The sequence below is a fragment of the Pinus tabuliformis genome, chromosome J, assembly GCF_031772625.1.
Source record: "Pinus tabuliformis cultivar Carrire ecotype Pingquan chromosome J, CPIR1, whole genome shotgun sequence".
NCBI classification, from domain to species: Eukaryota; Viridiplantae; Streptophyta; class Pinopsida; order Pinales; family Pinaceae; genus Pinus; species Pinus tabuliformis.
In genome coordinates, this window is record NC_142295.1 from 516,513,112 (window position 1) to 516,525,909 (window position 12,798).

Sequence of the window (12,798 nt, forward strand, 5' to 3'; positions counted from 1 at the left end):
TATTTACAAAGTCAACTGGCACAAAAGAACATTTTTTAGCATGTCAAATCAAAACAAATGGGTAAATACCATCTAAAGAAAATTGAAATATCTCAAACAAGATATACCCATATTATAAGCAGATAAAACAAAATATTCACAAGTAGAGATTGTCCTCGCACAGAAACAATAAATGACACTAAAAATCTTGAATAAAATTTGGACAAATATCTTATGTAATCTAAAGATAGATATGCTCTTCAATGCGGAGAAATGCCTTGCACAAAAGTATGTATCAAATAGTTCTGATGCTGGATATGGATGAAATTAACAAATCAGCTTGGCCATTACCCTATTCAATTTTTTGTTAACTTAAAACTAAAAAAATGCATATAATACTCGAAAAAAATTTGAAGATCTTGCGGGTAAAGTTAAAAGCTGGCTTCTGTTCCTTCATTTGTCAGAAAATGAATTTCCTTTGAAATTTATACAGTTTAAAAAGCATTCCAATTAGTTGTCAATCCTGAAGCAGTGATGGAAAGACAATGCCAACGCTTTTGGAGAGAGATCATTCCAAGGGGATTCAAAGTTGATTAATGGGTCAGGGGCACCTTCAAACTTCAAAACTTAATATTGGACCCACTTCATGCTCAAATCATGGAAGCAGTTGGGCAGTTTCATGAAATCTCCTTCTAGGGTGTCTACAAAGAACACAATTCAAAAGCTGATTGTTGGAAAGAGTAATTAGTATCGGTCTTCATAATTGCCATTTGGCTCATGACATGATGTAATTCTTAAGTCTTTGTGAAAAGAAAGAAAAAGAAAATTTCATTTTATTAAAGCATGGTTTTCATGCTCAAAATTTTTGGTTTCTAGGTCAAAGCACCCATTGTGTGCTTCTAGGGTTTTGTCGAGTCAAGGTCATTATCATAATGTAAAAGACCCTATTGGGCACTTGTATCACGAAAGAAAATATTATTTTGTAGTTTAGAATGGTCTAGAAAGACCCCAAGACCAGGTCAGCCAGCCTTGTTGAAGTTGGCCTAGAGAGGCCTAATCTAGCCCCAACGAAGACTATATAAAGGGAGGACTTCAACCACTTGGACATACACACTTGACACATCATCTCTTGTTCTGATCTGCAGCTAGAAAAAGTGTGAAGGGCTTTGGAAGACAGGGATAGAAGGTTAGCGAAGGAAGGAAGATCATCTAAAGGTCTAAACTCTAAAATTCTTCTTCATCTACGAATATTCTAAGACTGATAGGGTTACCTCAAGATCCGAAAGTTGCAGGAAGGATTGCAGAAGATCGAACTTCTTATTTGTGAAGATCTTGTCACGTTGAAGAAAAGGACTCGGTGGTTGGTTTGGTCTTGGTGAGTCTTGTTTGAGTCTTGTTTGAGTCTTGGAAGTCTTCTTTGAAACTGATTCTATAAGAAGAGAGTTCTTTGGGTTTTCCCCTTTAAGGGGTTTTGCCCTAGCTTGGAACCTATCTCTGGTGTTCTCTTGTTGTGTTTGTGATCTTCATTGTTTGGCATTTGTCTTGATGATAAAGATATAATAATTGCAAACAAGAATTGATAAGGAACATCACAAGAAAGTGTCAAGAAAGAGAAATCAAATTACATAAAACCCTAACTATGCTGCCCTAAGGATTTCTCAACATAGAATTAGAGCTTAGGTCAGTGGAATGGATCACGATTGAGTGGAAGAAAGAAGGCTTCAAGAGGGCCTGTTTAGGCCGAGCTACCTAAGAAGAGAATCTGAGCTAGAAAAGAAAATATTTCTGGGCTTATATCTTTGTGATTAGGGCCGCAGACTTGGGCTAGAGGAGCGAAGGATTTAAATGAGCCAAGAAGCATCTTTTGAAGGATCTGAAAGGCTAGACAATAAGCCTAGGCAAGGCTGAGTATCTAGTGAAGAGATCGAAGTCCAGTGAATTATATATATATATATATATATATATATACTTCAATAACATTGTACAAAACTTCGTGAATTTCAAATTCATATTAAGGTCTGAATTTTTCTCAAGAATTTGAAATTCATGAAGTTTTGTGCAATGTTATTGAAGTAACCAAATTACATTTTTGAGATGTCTCTTAAGGACTAGAGGTAGTCCTTGTAGCCAACGAAGAGTTTATTTGCAAAGGGAACCATATAAAGGCATTCTCAAGCTCATTTGGAAGGATTGATCAGAATCTACAGTTACCCAAAAAGGTTGAGATCATCTTCAAAAAATTCCGAGTATCTTATAAGCCATTACCAAATCTTGTAGCAGCCTCTTTCTCCCACGAGCTGTGGCGTTCTGAAACAAGAGAATTGTGCGCACACACACATATATATATAAGGTCGAAACCTAACAGTGGTATCCAAGTCGACCTTGAAAGAAGAATCTCTCTTTTTGACAAGTATATCGGGTCTATCTAAAACGTCTATTTCACTGGTTGATGAAGACCTAATCAAAGAGTCATACTCAGAATTATATATCTGTCTTTGTCAAGGCTTGTAACAGCCTCTCCCTCCAACAAATTATGACTATTGAAGAAGAATCAAGTCTGAATTCTTTGGAGTAGTATGATGATCACCTTGTGTAGAGCATTAAGAAGACCTTGACATAAATGAAAGTTGCAATACCTTTGAAGGCAAATCTTTGACCGCTGCATCTTTATAGCAGCAAGAAGATCATGGCATCTTTAAGAAACCATTGCAGCAGACTTCTTGTGATCTTGGAGAACTAAGGTATGTAGTCCTTGAGGTACGTATAATTGTTTTTATTTATATAAGGTCTAACTCAAATTGGATTAGGGTTTTGAGATCTCATTTTTGGTTCTAGGGTTTGTAGCCTTCATATTGTTGGAGGTTGTTGGCATCTAAGTACTAATAATCCCTAGTTGGTATTTGGAAACCCTAGTCAAAAGAGAAACCCTAACCCTATTCTATTTTGTTTCCTCATAGAAACCCTAGCTTTTGGTCTCTAGGGTTTGTAGGTAGTCTAGGAAGAAATGGCAAACCCTAGTAAAGATAGAATTGGATTTGAAATTCAAACCCTATGGTTGATGTTTCGAAAGGTAACTTAGGGTTTGATTTGGAAATCCTAAAGATTCCATGAAATCCCTAATCATAATTATGCTCTTGTACTTGTATATCTTGCTTTGTGGTACTTGTCAGTGAATATTGCAGGTACTTAATAAGTAAGATATGTTGATCTTATGAAGAACATGATGAATAAATACTTGGTAATCAAGTTGGATCTTTCGGCACTCTGATAAAAGTAAACTCATATGGAGATGGACCATGAAGATGTTGTCATGACAAGAGGGAGTTTCCACCTTTTCACAAAAGATAAATACCCTACTCTTTATTTCCTTTTCATTATTGATTTCCTCTATATATCTAGCTTTATTTTTGCTTGATTATAATCCTTTCCCTTGTGTTTTCCTTGGAAGGAAAATTTTCAGGAATATTCTAAAAGAAAGGATTATGGCTAAATTCAGAGGGAGCCTTCAAAGGGAGACTTGTAAGAAGACTTGTTGTAGAGGGAGCCCTATAAGGTTTGTAAAGGAAGCAACTCAAGGTATGTATAAGATTACAAGATTTGTAGCAGGTCTTCATCATATAAAAAGGTACAGTCATTTTGTCTTTCAAATTGCTTTATATTAATGACTCTCTCATGTCTAGGGTTTTGCTATAGAATCATGAAGATTCTTATATTGTTAGGGTGTTTGATCTCTAGATTAAATAAACCATTGTCATAACTATCTTTTGCTATTTGTTCACTTTGTTAAAACCCTAGCCCTCTATTTTTTAGGGTTTGTTGATGGTATTTAGGGCATACAGTGAAACCCTAGCTTTTTAGGGTTTGATTATAATATTTAGGGTTTATGACAAAACCATTATAATAAGTTGATGTAAAAAGTCTAGGGCATGAAAGTGTAACCCTAGGTTTAAATGCTTTTACTATGGTTGAAACCCTAACTTGGTTTAATTAATATCTAAGGTTTAATTTCTTATTTAAAGTTTTGGTAATCCTAGATACTCTCCTTGTGATAACCCTAGTTTGATAAATATAATTTCATGCTCTTATGCATATATATTTGTGCTTGCTTGTACTCGCTGATGAAATTTGTGAATACATAGTTTTCAAGAGGTTGTAAAGATGTATGCCTACCTCATACTTTATAATGACTTTATGATGATGTTTAGCAGGATGGAAAGAGGGAACTGCAAGAACCCTAATGACATTGAAGTTCACATTGTTGATTGAAAGATGACCATGTTGCCAATTGAAGATAAAGAATGATGCTCCTGAAGGTCGAAGTTCTCCAATGATATGATGATGCAAAAAGAAAAGAAACTGTGTAGCTGGAAGAATGAAGTTGTTGATGATGGACTTATCTCCCTAAGTTGAGGAGGAGGACATGATGTGTAGTAAAGACTATGAGGAAAGGAGATCAGAGAATGGCTAAAGCACTACTGATGGTTATTCTTGTTTGATGAGTCGTGAACAAATTTTTGAGAAGTGTTGAGGCTGAGTTTGGTGTTGCTTGAGAAGTTGGAAAAGTAAGCTTCCGTTGAGATTTGTTTGGATATTGCAATGACTTAAGCAGCATGAGAATGGTTGAGGACCCTGGTTTTTATGCTAGCATATTGATAATAAGAAGCAATATATTGGAAGTTTGATATTGGTTGGGGTCGTGAGGCTACAGTATGTTCTAATGGATGAACAAGTCACTGATGTGTTGATCTCTCGCTGAGAAGTTTTGAATATTTGATAAGCATGCTTGGATTAATTTGGTTAAGAGGGAGAGATGAGTACCTTAGGTTGTGTGCCTGTATGATGATAATTGGGAGGACATCTTGGCCTAGTTGGTATTGAGATCTCAATTGTAGTTTGGCCTTGATAATGTCTAGATACCAGTGTGGGAGAGAATCTTGGTCTTATGGAGCTTTGTTTTAGTGTTTGACCTTGATGATACCTAGATCCCTGTGAGGGTTGGTGTCATGGCATGGAAGCTTAGATGGTATCTTGTTAAAATTGGCAACTAGGGCCAAACTCCATATGGGTCACATTATTTATGACAACTGATATTTTTCTTGGATTCCTCTCTCCGAGAGGTGCAGGACTGATCTAAAGATCATCCGATTTCGACATGTAAAAATAAAGATATGAACTTATTTGTATTATTGACAAATTGTCAAGGTCGGCCAACAAGCAAAACAAGCACTTTAACCACCAGCTCATCCTCAACATTACATATAAATAGAGGAGACCTCAAGTCATTTTAGGTGCACATCATCTCATGATCACTCTCCCTACTTGTTTGGGTATGTCTTCTCAAAAGGAGGACTTGGTGGAGAGAAGGGTCTCAGGCCCTAGCCAAAGCAAGAAGAGGCCCTAGCCGCAGCAAAGGAGAAGCCCTAGCCGCAGCAAGAAGGAGCCCTAAGACAGTGTGAAAGGAGCCTAGAAGGATAGCGTGGAAATCTCTGTGTTGTAGGTGACAGCGTGGTGAATAAGGCAGTTCTAGGGCATGAATTAAGGACTGTTTGCAAGGCAGGGAAGCCGCAGTCATAAGGAGAAGTAGTGCGTTGAAGAAGTCTGCCCTAAAGGCTAAGAACAGATTAGAGTAGGGCTGAATATGTATGTGGTTGGGTGATAGAAGGTGCAAACAGCTAAGCTGAGTTTTTGTAGGCTAAAATGTTGTTGCGTTGATGGTGTTTGGGCACTATTTTGGGGACGTTTGCTACAGCGGTTGCTATGTGCTAGGCCGCAGGCCATAGCACTATAGCAAGGATTGTGTAGGGCAATCAAGGGTGTGCCACAGCATCATAGCAAAGGGAGGAGTTACTCAAGGGTATGTCGCAGCTCTCTTAGGGACTGATTGGAGACTGTCAAGGGAGTTTAGGGCTACTGCAAGTGCCCTAACCAGAACAGCGATCAACTACGTAATATAAACAAAATTATGAGCAGTGTTTTGGGTTGATTGAGCTTGTTGTTGGAGGTCGAGTTGACTAAGCAGTGACCGAGCTTATTTGGAGGTCAAATCTGACCTGTTTGACTAGTGTTAACTTTGTTGATTAGGGTTTGTTGTTGTTGTCATAAAATATCAAATTTGTATATTTGTACTATCTCTCTCCTGCTGAACTATTGAAGAATATAAGAAGAATTGATCAAGGGTTTCCCCACATTGGGGTTTGTCCCTGGCTGGTGCCACATCTTGTGTCCTCTTGTCTTGGCTTGTCTTCTATTGTTTATGTTTATGTTCTATCTGCATTTTACTATCATGCTGATGTGATTGCTAAACTAGATATTGATATTGGGCTAATTAAGAAATTGAAGTAAATTGCTCTTAAGCATAGAACATACCAAAAATTAACATGGTATCAGAGCTGAGGTGAAGACAAAGCCCAAGCAGGAGTGAAAGAGCAATCACCGAAGACAGTTGGAAAGGTCAAAAGGCTCAATGGGTTCCTCATCCCACTTCCCGGTTGAAGACAAGTTTCGTGAAAAGTCTGACTATCACAGATGGAAGATGTCTCTTGATCTGACATTGGAAGAGCAAGAAGTGTTGGATTATGTGAAGGGTAAAATCCCTGAGCCTCCATCAAATGCATTGGCTGCTACAAAGAACAAGTACACCAAGGGTGAAGTCAAAGAGAAGAAGATTATTAGAGATTCCATTGACAAGTGTCTAGTGGCCTACATCTCTGATTTGAACACCTCCAAGGAGATCTACGACAGATTGGTAAGCATGTTCAAGGTTAGTGATGCAAATCAAATTTTGTTCCTCAAAAATAAGTTGAAGGATATTAAGAAATGCAAGGACGAGGATATTCAATCCTACTTCTTAAGGATCACCGAGATCAAGAATGATCTTTTATTGATTGGAGAAATCATATTTGACCGGGAACTTACTATCACTACCCTTGGAGGACTCCCTCCCGAGTGATATGTATTTAGAACCACTATTCTCAATAATGATCAAATTCCAGGGTTTGAAGAACTGATGTCGGGATGCATTGAAGAAGAAACCAGGATGGTGGAGCAAGAGATGCCTTCTAATAGAGGCAACCCTACTGCTTTCTCCGCTCATGCCAAAAGGAGAAATAATGCAGGGTCTATAGGTCATTTCAATGGAAAGCCTAGATCTAAGGGAGGAAGGAAAGGCAAATGCTTTGCTTGCAATAAGTTTGGCCACTATGCAAGGGAGTGTCCAAATAGAAGGGACACATCACATGATGATGATCACAATCATTCCAGGGGCTACTTCAATGATCGAAGGAATCGCAGGTACAATGGAAAAGGAAAAAGGAATACAGGACATCAAGGAAATGGTCGACCTCCAAGAAAGCCAGGAACTCCAAGTATGAAGAATCAAATGTTGTTTCTGATAAGCAAAAGGAGTATTATCTTATATCGACCCTCTCCTGTACCTCTACTCCGGACACTTTGGGAAATTGGTTTATTGATAGAGGTGCTTCAAGGCACTTCACTGGATTCAAGGAAGCTCTCTCTAATCTGAGAGAGAAGGAAACAAACTTGGAGATTATTCTTGGAGATGATGCCACCTATCCCATAAAGGGTAACTCTTCATTTACAATAAGTTCTTTATGTACTTGATCTCAAGAAGAACCTGGTGTCCATTTCGGCAATGGAAGACAAAGGTTACAAGGTGGCATTCATCGATGGAAAGGAACTTGTTTGGAAAAGAAATTTTAAAGATGCTTTTACTCTTGGGTTTAGGGTTGGCACTTTGTATCAAGTTGCAGGAAGTCCATTGGGGACCATGTCGTGTGACACATCTCTTCTATGGCACCAGAGGTTTGCCCATATTCATTGTAAGGCCCTTCTCGATGTGAGACATATGGTGACAGGGATGCCTGAATTCAAAGAAGAGCATGAAGGTACATGTCTAAGATGTATCGAAGGAAAACTTACAAGGGGACCATTCCCCTTATGTAATAGCAAGACCACGGATGTGGAACAACCCGAGGGGTTTGAGATTCATGATCGAGAATCTCATGTATACAAATGGAAGAAATCTCTCTATGATTTAAAGCAAGCACCCTGAGCTTGGTATGAGAGGATTGACAGCTATCTGATGAAGCTGAGATTCACTAGGAGTGAAGCCGATCCAAACCTTTGCTTTAAGGTTGTGGATGATAGACCTCTCATACTGGTACTTTATATGGATGACCTCTTTCTGGCAAGTTCAGACCCTCTCATTTGCAAAAGTAAGAGGGAGTTGGATTCCAAATTTGGAATGGTGGACTGCAAGCCCGTGACTACCCCGATGGAGCTTAACTTTAAGAAGTTATGCGGTAGTGCTACCAGACCTGATTTGGGAAATGCCTCTGAGTTTCATAAACTCATAATAGCATTGATGTTCTTGGTGAACTCCCGTCCGGATATATGCTTTGCAGTTAGCATGTTGAGCCAACATATGGCTGAGCCTCATCACTCGCATTGGATTGGTGCCAAGAATCTTCTGAGATATCTTCGGGGCACAATCACTCATGGACTGAGATACACTGCTAGAGCTGTGAGGCTACATTATTATTCCGATGTTGATTGGGCAAGCAGTGTGGTGGATCGCAAGAGCACTTCTGAGTGATGTTTCTCTTTGGGTTCTGCTTCGATATCCTAGATGAGTAGGAAGCATAAGTCGATTTCTTTGAGCACCGCTGAGGCCAAATACATAGCTGAGAGTATGGCCTCCTGTGAAGCTGTATGGTTGTGGAAGCTCTTCAGTGAGTTGTTTGGACATGTGTTGGATACCACCGTGATCCTCTGTGACAACCAGAGTGGGATCTGATTATCAGAGAATCCCATATTTCATGATCGCTCCAAGCATATAGACATCAGGTACCACTTTATCCGGGATATGGTACAACGAGAAGTAATAAGGCTCCATCACATTGGGACTGATGAGCAAGTTGCCGACATTCTGACAAAGCCCTTGGGAAAGGTCAAATTCTTGAATTTCCGAGAAGGACTAGGAGTCGTGGAGAGACCCTCTCTTAAGGGTCTTGTATGATATGGATATTGCGCTCTGGGAGCTCCGGGAGCTCCGAGGGGCTTGGGGTACTTCTTGGAGCGATGAGCAACCATAGGGTGAGTGGTTTAGCCTTCCCTAGTGGTTTGCTATGTAGGCAGGATGAGTGGTTCATCCTTCTCCTGCTGAGACACAACCATAGGGTGAGCAGTCCAGCCTTCCCCTAGAGGTTTGTTGTGTACAGAGTGAGTGGTTCATCCTTCTCCTGCTAAGACATCCTACCCGTGCAGTCTGGGACTCATGGGAAGTACCTCTCATCTGGCCAATGAGTAAAGAAATGAGGATAGGAACCATAGTACTACCGATGGATGCATCGTGTACTACCGTACTCCCTGTGCTAGGATGATATTGATCTGGGATCAATTGGAACTGACTTCAGGTCAGTAAGAGTGGTATGATACGCGCTCTTCATTGGAACTGACTTCGGGCCAGTAAGAGTGGTATGAGACACTCTTTATTTGGAAATTGGAACTGATTTCGGATCAGTAAGAGTGGTATGAGACACTCTTTATTTGGGACTGACTTCGGGTTAGTAGAGAATGGTATACCGTATGATACATTCTCGATCACTTCTTCTTCTTCATAGTTCAATAGAGCAGAGCAGTGCAGTGCAGTGCATTGTTGGCAAAGATAGTGATGATGATGATGATGATGATAGTGGTTAACGTCCACTGAGACCAAATTAGTCTATCGGACCTATAATTTCTTTAGCTTTTAATTGTCTGGCTCCTCGTCTTTCTTGGCGAGATTGGTGTTGTAGCTTTCTTTCTTTTCTCTACGGTCTTCCAACTTCCTTTATCTTGCATCTCCTTCATCTCTCCTGGTTCTTGGGACATTGGTGTCTTAGCTTCGCGGTCTATTGTGTTCATCCTTTTGAAGATAGTCGAAGAAGAAGTTTGGTCTAGGAGATCTGCTTTGCTGTTAAATGAAGATTTATTTTGTGCGATATTCGAATCCTCATAATTGTTGATGCTTGAGGGGTCGTCGAGTTCTCTTTTTTGTTGTTGGGCGGGGCTTTCTCCCTGCTTGTCTTGAGAGTTGTTTCTTTCTTGCCCGATTTCTTGTGATTCAGAGTTTGCCCTAGAGTATTCTTCTTTGATGACAGTGTAGTGTTCTTTTTGTGCTCCTTCCCACCATGTAGATCTGTGGTGCTTTTTTCTAGCAGAATTTTTCTAGGAGGCTTTTGGGCAATTTTTGGCTAGATGCCTTGTCTCAAAGCAAGATCGACATCTGAAGAGGACACTTTCATAATCGAGTTTCTGGTTCCACACATAGTCTTTACTTGTTAGGTTTATTTCAGTTGGGAATCCGGCACTGAAGTCCATTTCCACACAGATGCGTGCATAGGTGGTTCTGGCATATTCCTCTGTTTCTGGGCACCTGCAATAAAATTTCCCAATTGCATTTCCAATGGCTTTTAACGAGGAGAGATTCCAGAGATGCAAGGGTAGGCTTGGCAATCTCACCCAAACTGGTGCTGAGGTTATGACTACTGTTGAGGGATCGAATGATGGGTTCCATGGCTTCATGAATAGGCCTGCGTTTTCCCAAAACCAAGGGCCGGAATCTAGAATACATTGTCTGCTTTCGGGATTTTCAAAATCTACTATAAAAAAACCCCTAGCACAGGGGTAGATATTAATTTCATCAAAAATGGCAGGCTTCCATACCTCCGAAATCCAATTGTGGAGAGTTGTTTTCCGCGGCCAAAAACCATTGAACCGGCAGATTAGGTCACTTTCAGAAAACTTCAAAGCCTCATCGAGTGAGGCCTGGACCACCTGGACAGTGGGAGTTGGGGCTTCACTGACGATATGGGCAGGAGCTTGCCCTCCAGAAGCGAATGGAACTGAGCCAGCAACTATTTTCGCGAAGCTGGGAGCCATATTTTACTTGCCCATAGAACCCAGTCGCAAAGAAATAAGGCAGAATATTAGATCTAGATCTAGCCGCAGAAGATTGAACAGGTGGTTTGTCTATGAAATTGGTTTGTCTATGAATAAGTACCGATTGGCAGATGGATTAGCAGATGGAGTTATCCCTAGTTGAGAGGGAGTGTTAAAATTGGCAACGAGGGCCAAACTCCATATGGGTCACCTTATTTATGACACCTGATATTTTTCTTGGATTCCTCTCTCTGAGAGGTGCAAGATTTATCTAAAGATTATCCAATTCCGACATCTTAAAATAAAGATATGAATTTATTTGTATTATTGACAAATTGTCAAAGTCGGCCAACAAGCAAAATAAGCACTTTAACCCCCTGCTCATCCTCAACGTTGCATATAAATAGAGGAGACCTCAAGTCATTTTAGGTGCACATCATCTCATGATCTCTCTCTCCACTTGTTTGGGTATGTCTTATCAAAAGGAGGACATGGTGGAGAGAAGGGTCTCAAGCCCTAGCCAAAGCAAGAAGAGGCCCTAGCCACAGCAAAGGAGAAGCCCTAGCCGCAACAAGAAGGAGCCCTAAGACAGCGTGAAAGGAGCCTCGAAGGACAGCGTGGAAACCTCTGTGTGATATAGGTGACAGCGTGGTGAATAAGGCAATTCAAGGGCGTGAATTAAGGACTATTTGCAAGGCAGGGAAGTCGCAGTCATAAGGAGAAGTAGTGAGTTGAAGAAGTCTACCCTAAACGCTAAGAACAAATTAGCATAGGGCTGAATATGTATGCAGTTGGGTGCTAGAAGGTGCAGACAGCTAAGCCGAGTTTTTGTAGGCTAAAATGTTGTTGCGCTGATGGTGTTTGGGCACTCTTTTGGAGACATTTGCTACAGGGGTTGCTATGTGCTAGGCAGCAGGCCATAGCACTATAGCAAGGGTTGCGTAGGGCAGTCAAGGGTGTGCCACAGCATCATAGAAAAGGGAGGAGTTACTAAAGGGTATGTCACAACTCTCTTAGGGACTGATTGGAGACTGTCAAGGGAGTTTAGGGCTGCTGCAAGTGCCCTAACCAGAACAGTAATCAACTGCAGAATATAAACAGAATTATGAGCAGTTTTTGGGCTGATTGAGCTTGCTGTTGGAGGCCGAGTTGACTAAGCAGTGACCGAGCTAATTTGGAGGTCAAATCTCACTTGTTTGACAAGCGTTGACTTTGCTGATTAGGGTTTGTTGTTGCTATCATAAAATATCAAATTTGTATATTTGTACTATCTCTCTCCCTGTTGAACTATTGAAGAATATAAGAAGAATTGATCAAGGATTCCCCACATTGGGGTTTGTCCCTAGCTAGTGCCACATATTGTGTCCTCTTGTCATGGCTTGTTTTCTATTGTTTATGTTTATGTTCTATCTGCATTTTACTATCATGCTGATGTGATTGCTAAACTGGATATTGATATTGGGCTAATTAAAAAATTGAAGTAAATTGCTCTTAAGCATAGAACATACCAAAAATTAACATATCTATATCCTGTTGGATTGATACCAAGGTTGTAGCCTGATGGTACCTATAGTGGCAAGTTGCCTTGATGACACCTTAGTCCCTATTGGGTTGGTACCTTGGTAGTTATGGTATCAAAATCCCTAGCATTGCATACGTTGATACTCTTTTTATGATAACTTTTCAAAGTGACTATTGTCCTTGTACCAGTTGATCAATTATGAATACCTCCCTAGTTAAGAGGGAGTGTTAGAAAGGGTAACTAGTATCGGTCTTCATAATTGCCATTTGGCTCATGACATGATGTAATTCTTATGTACTTGTCAAAAGAAAGAAAAAGAAAATTTATTGTGAAAGAAATTTATTTTATTAAAGCAT

At 40.1% G+C, this 12,798-nt stretch overlaps 1 protein-coding gene across 1 annotated transcript in view; it reads right to left on the minus strand.

The window, feature by feature from the left end:
* LOC149228023 (Transducin/WD40 repeat-like superfamily protein) overlaps positions 1–12,798 on the minus strand; it is a 394,377-nt gene that overhangs the window by 309,878 nt on the left and 71,701 nt on the right. The gene's annotated exons all lie outside the window — the stretch shown is intronic.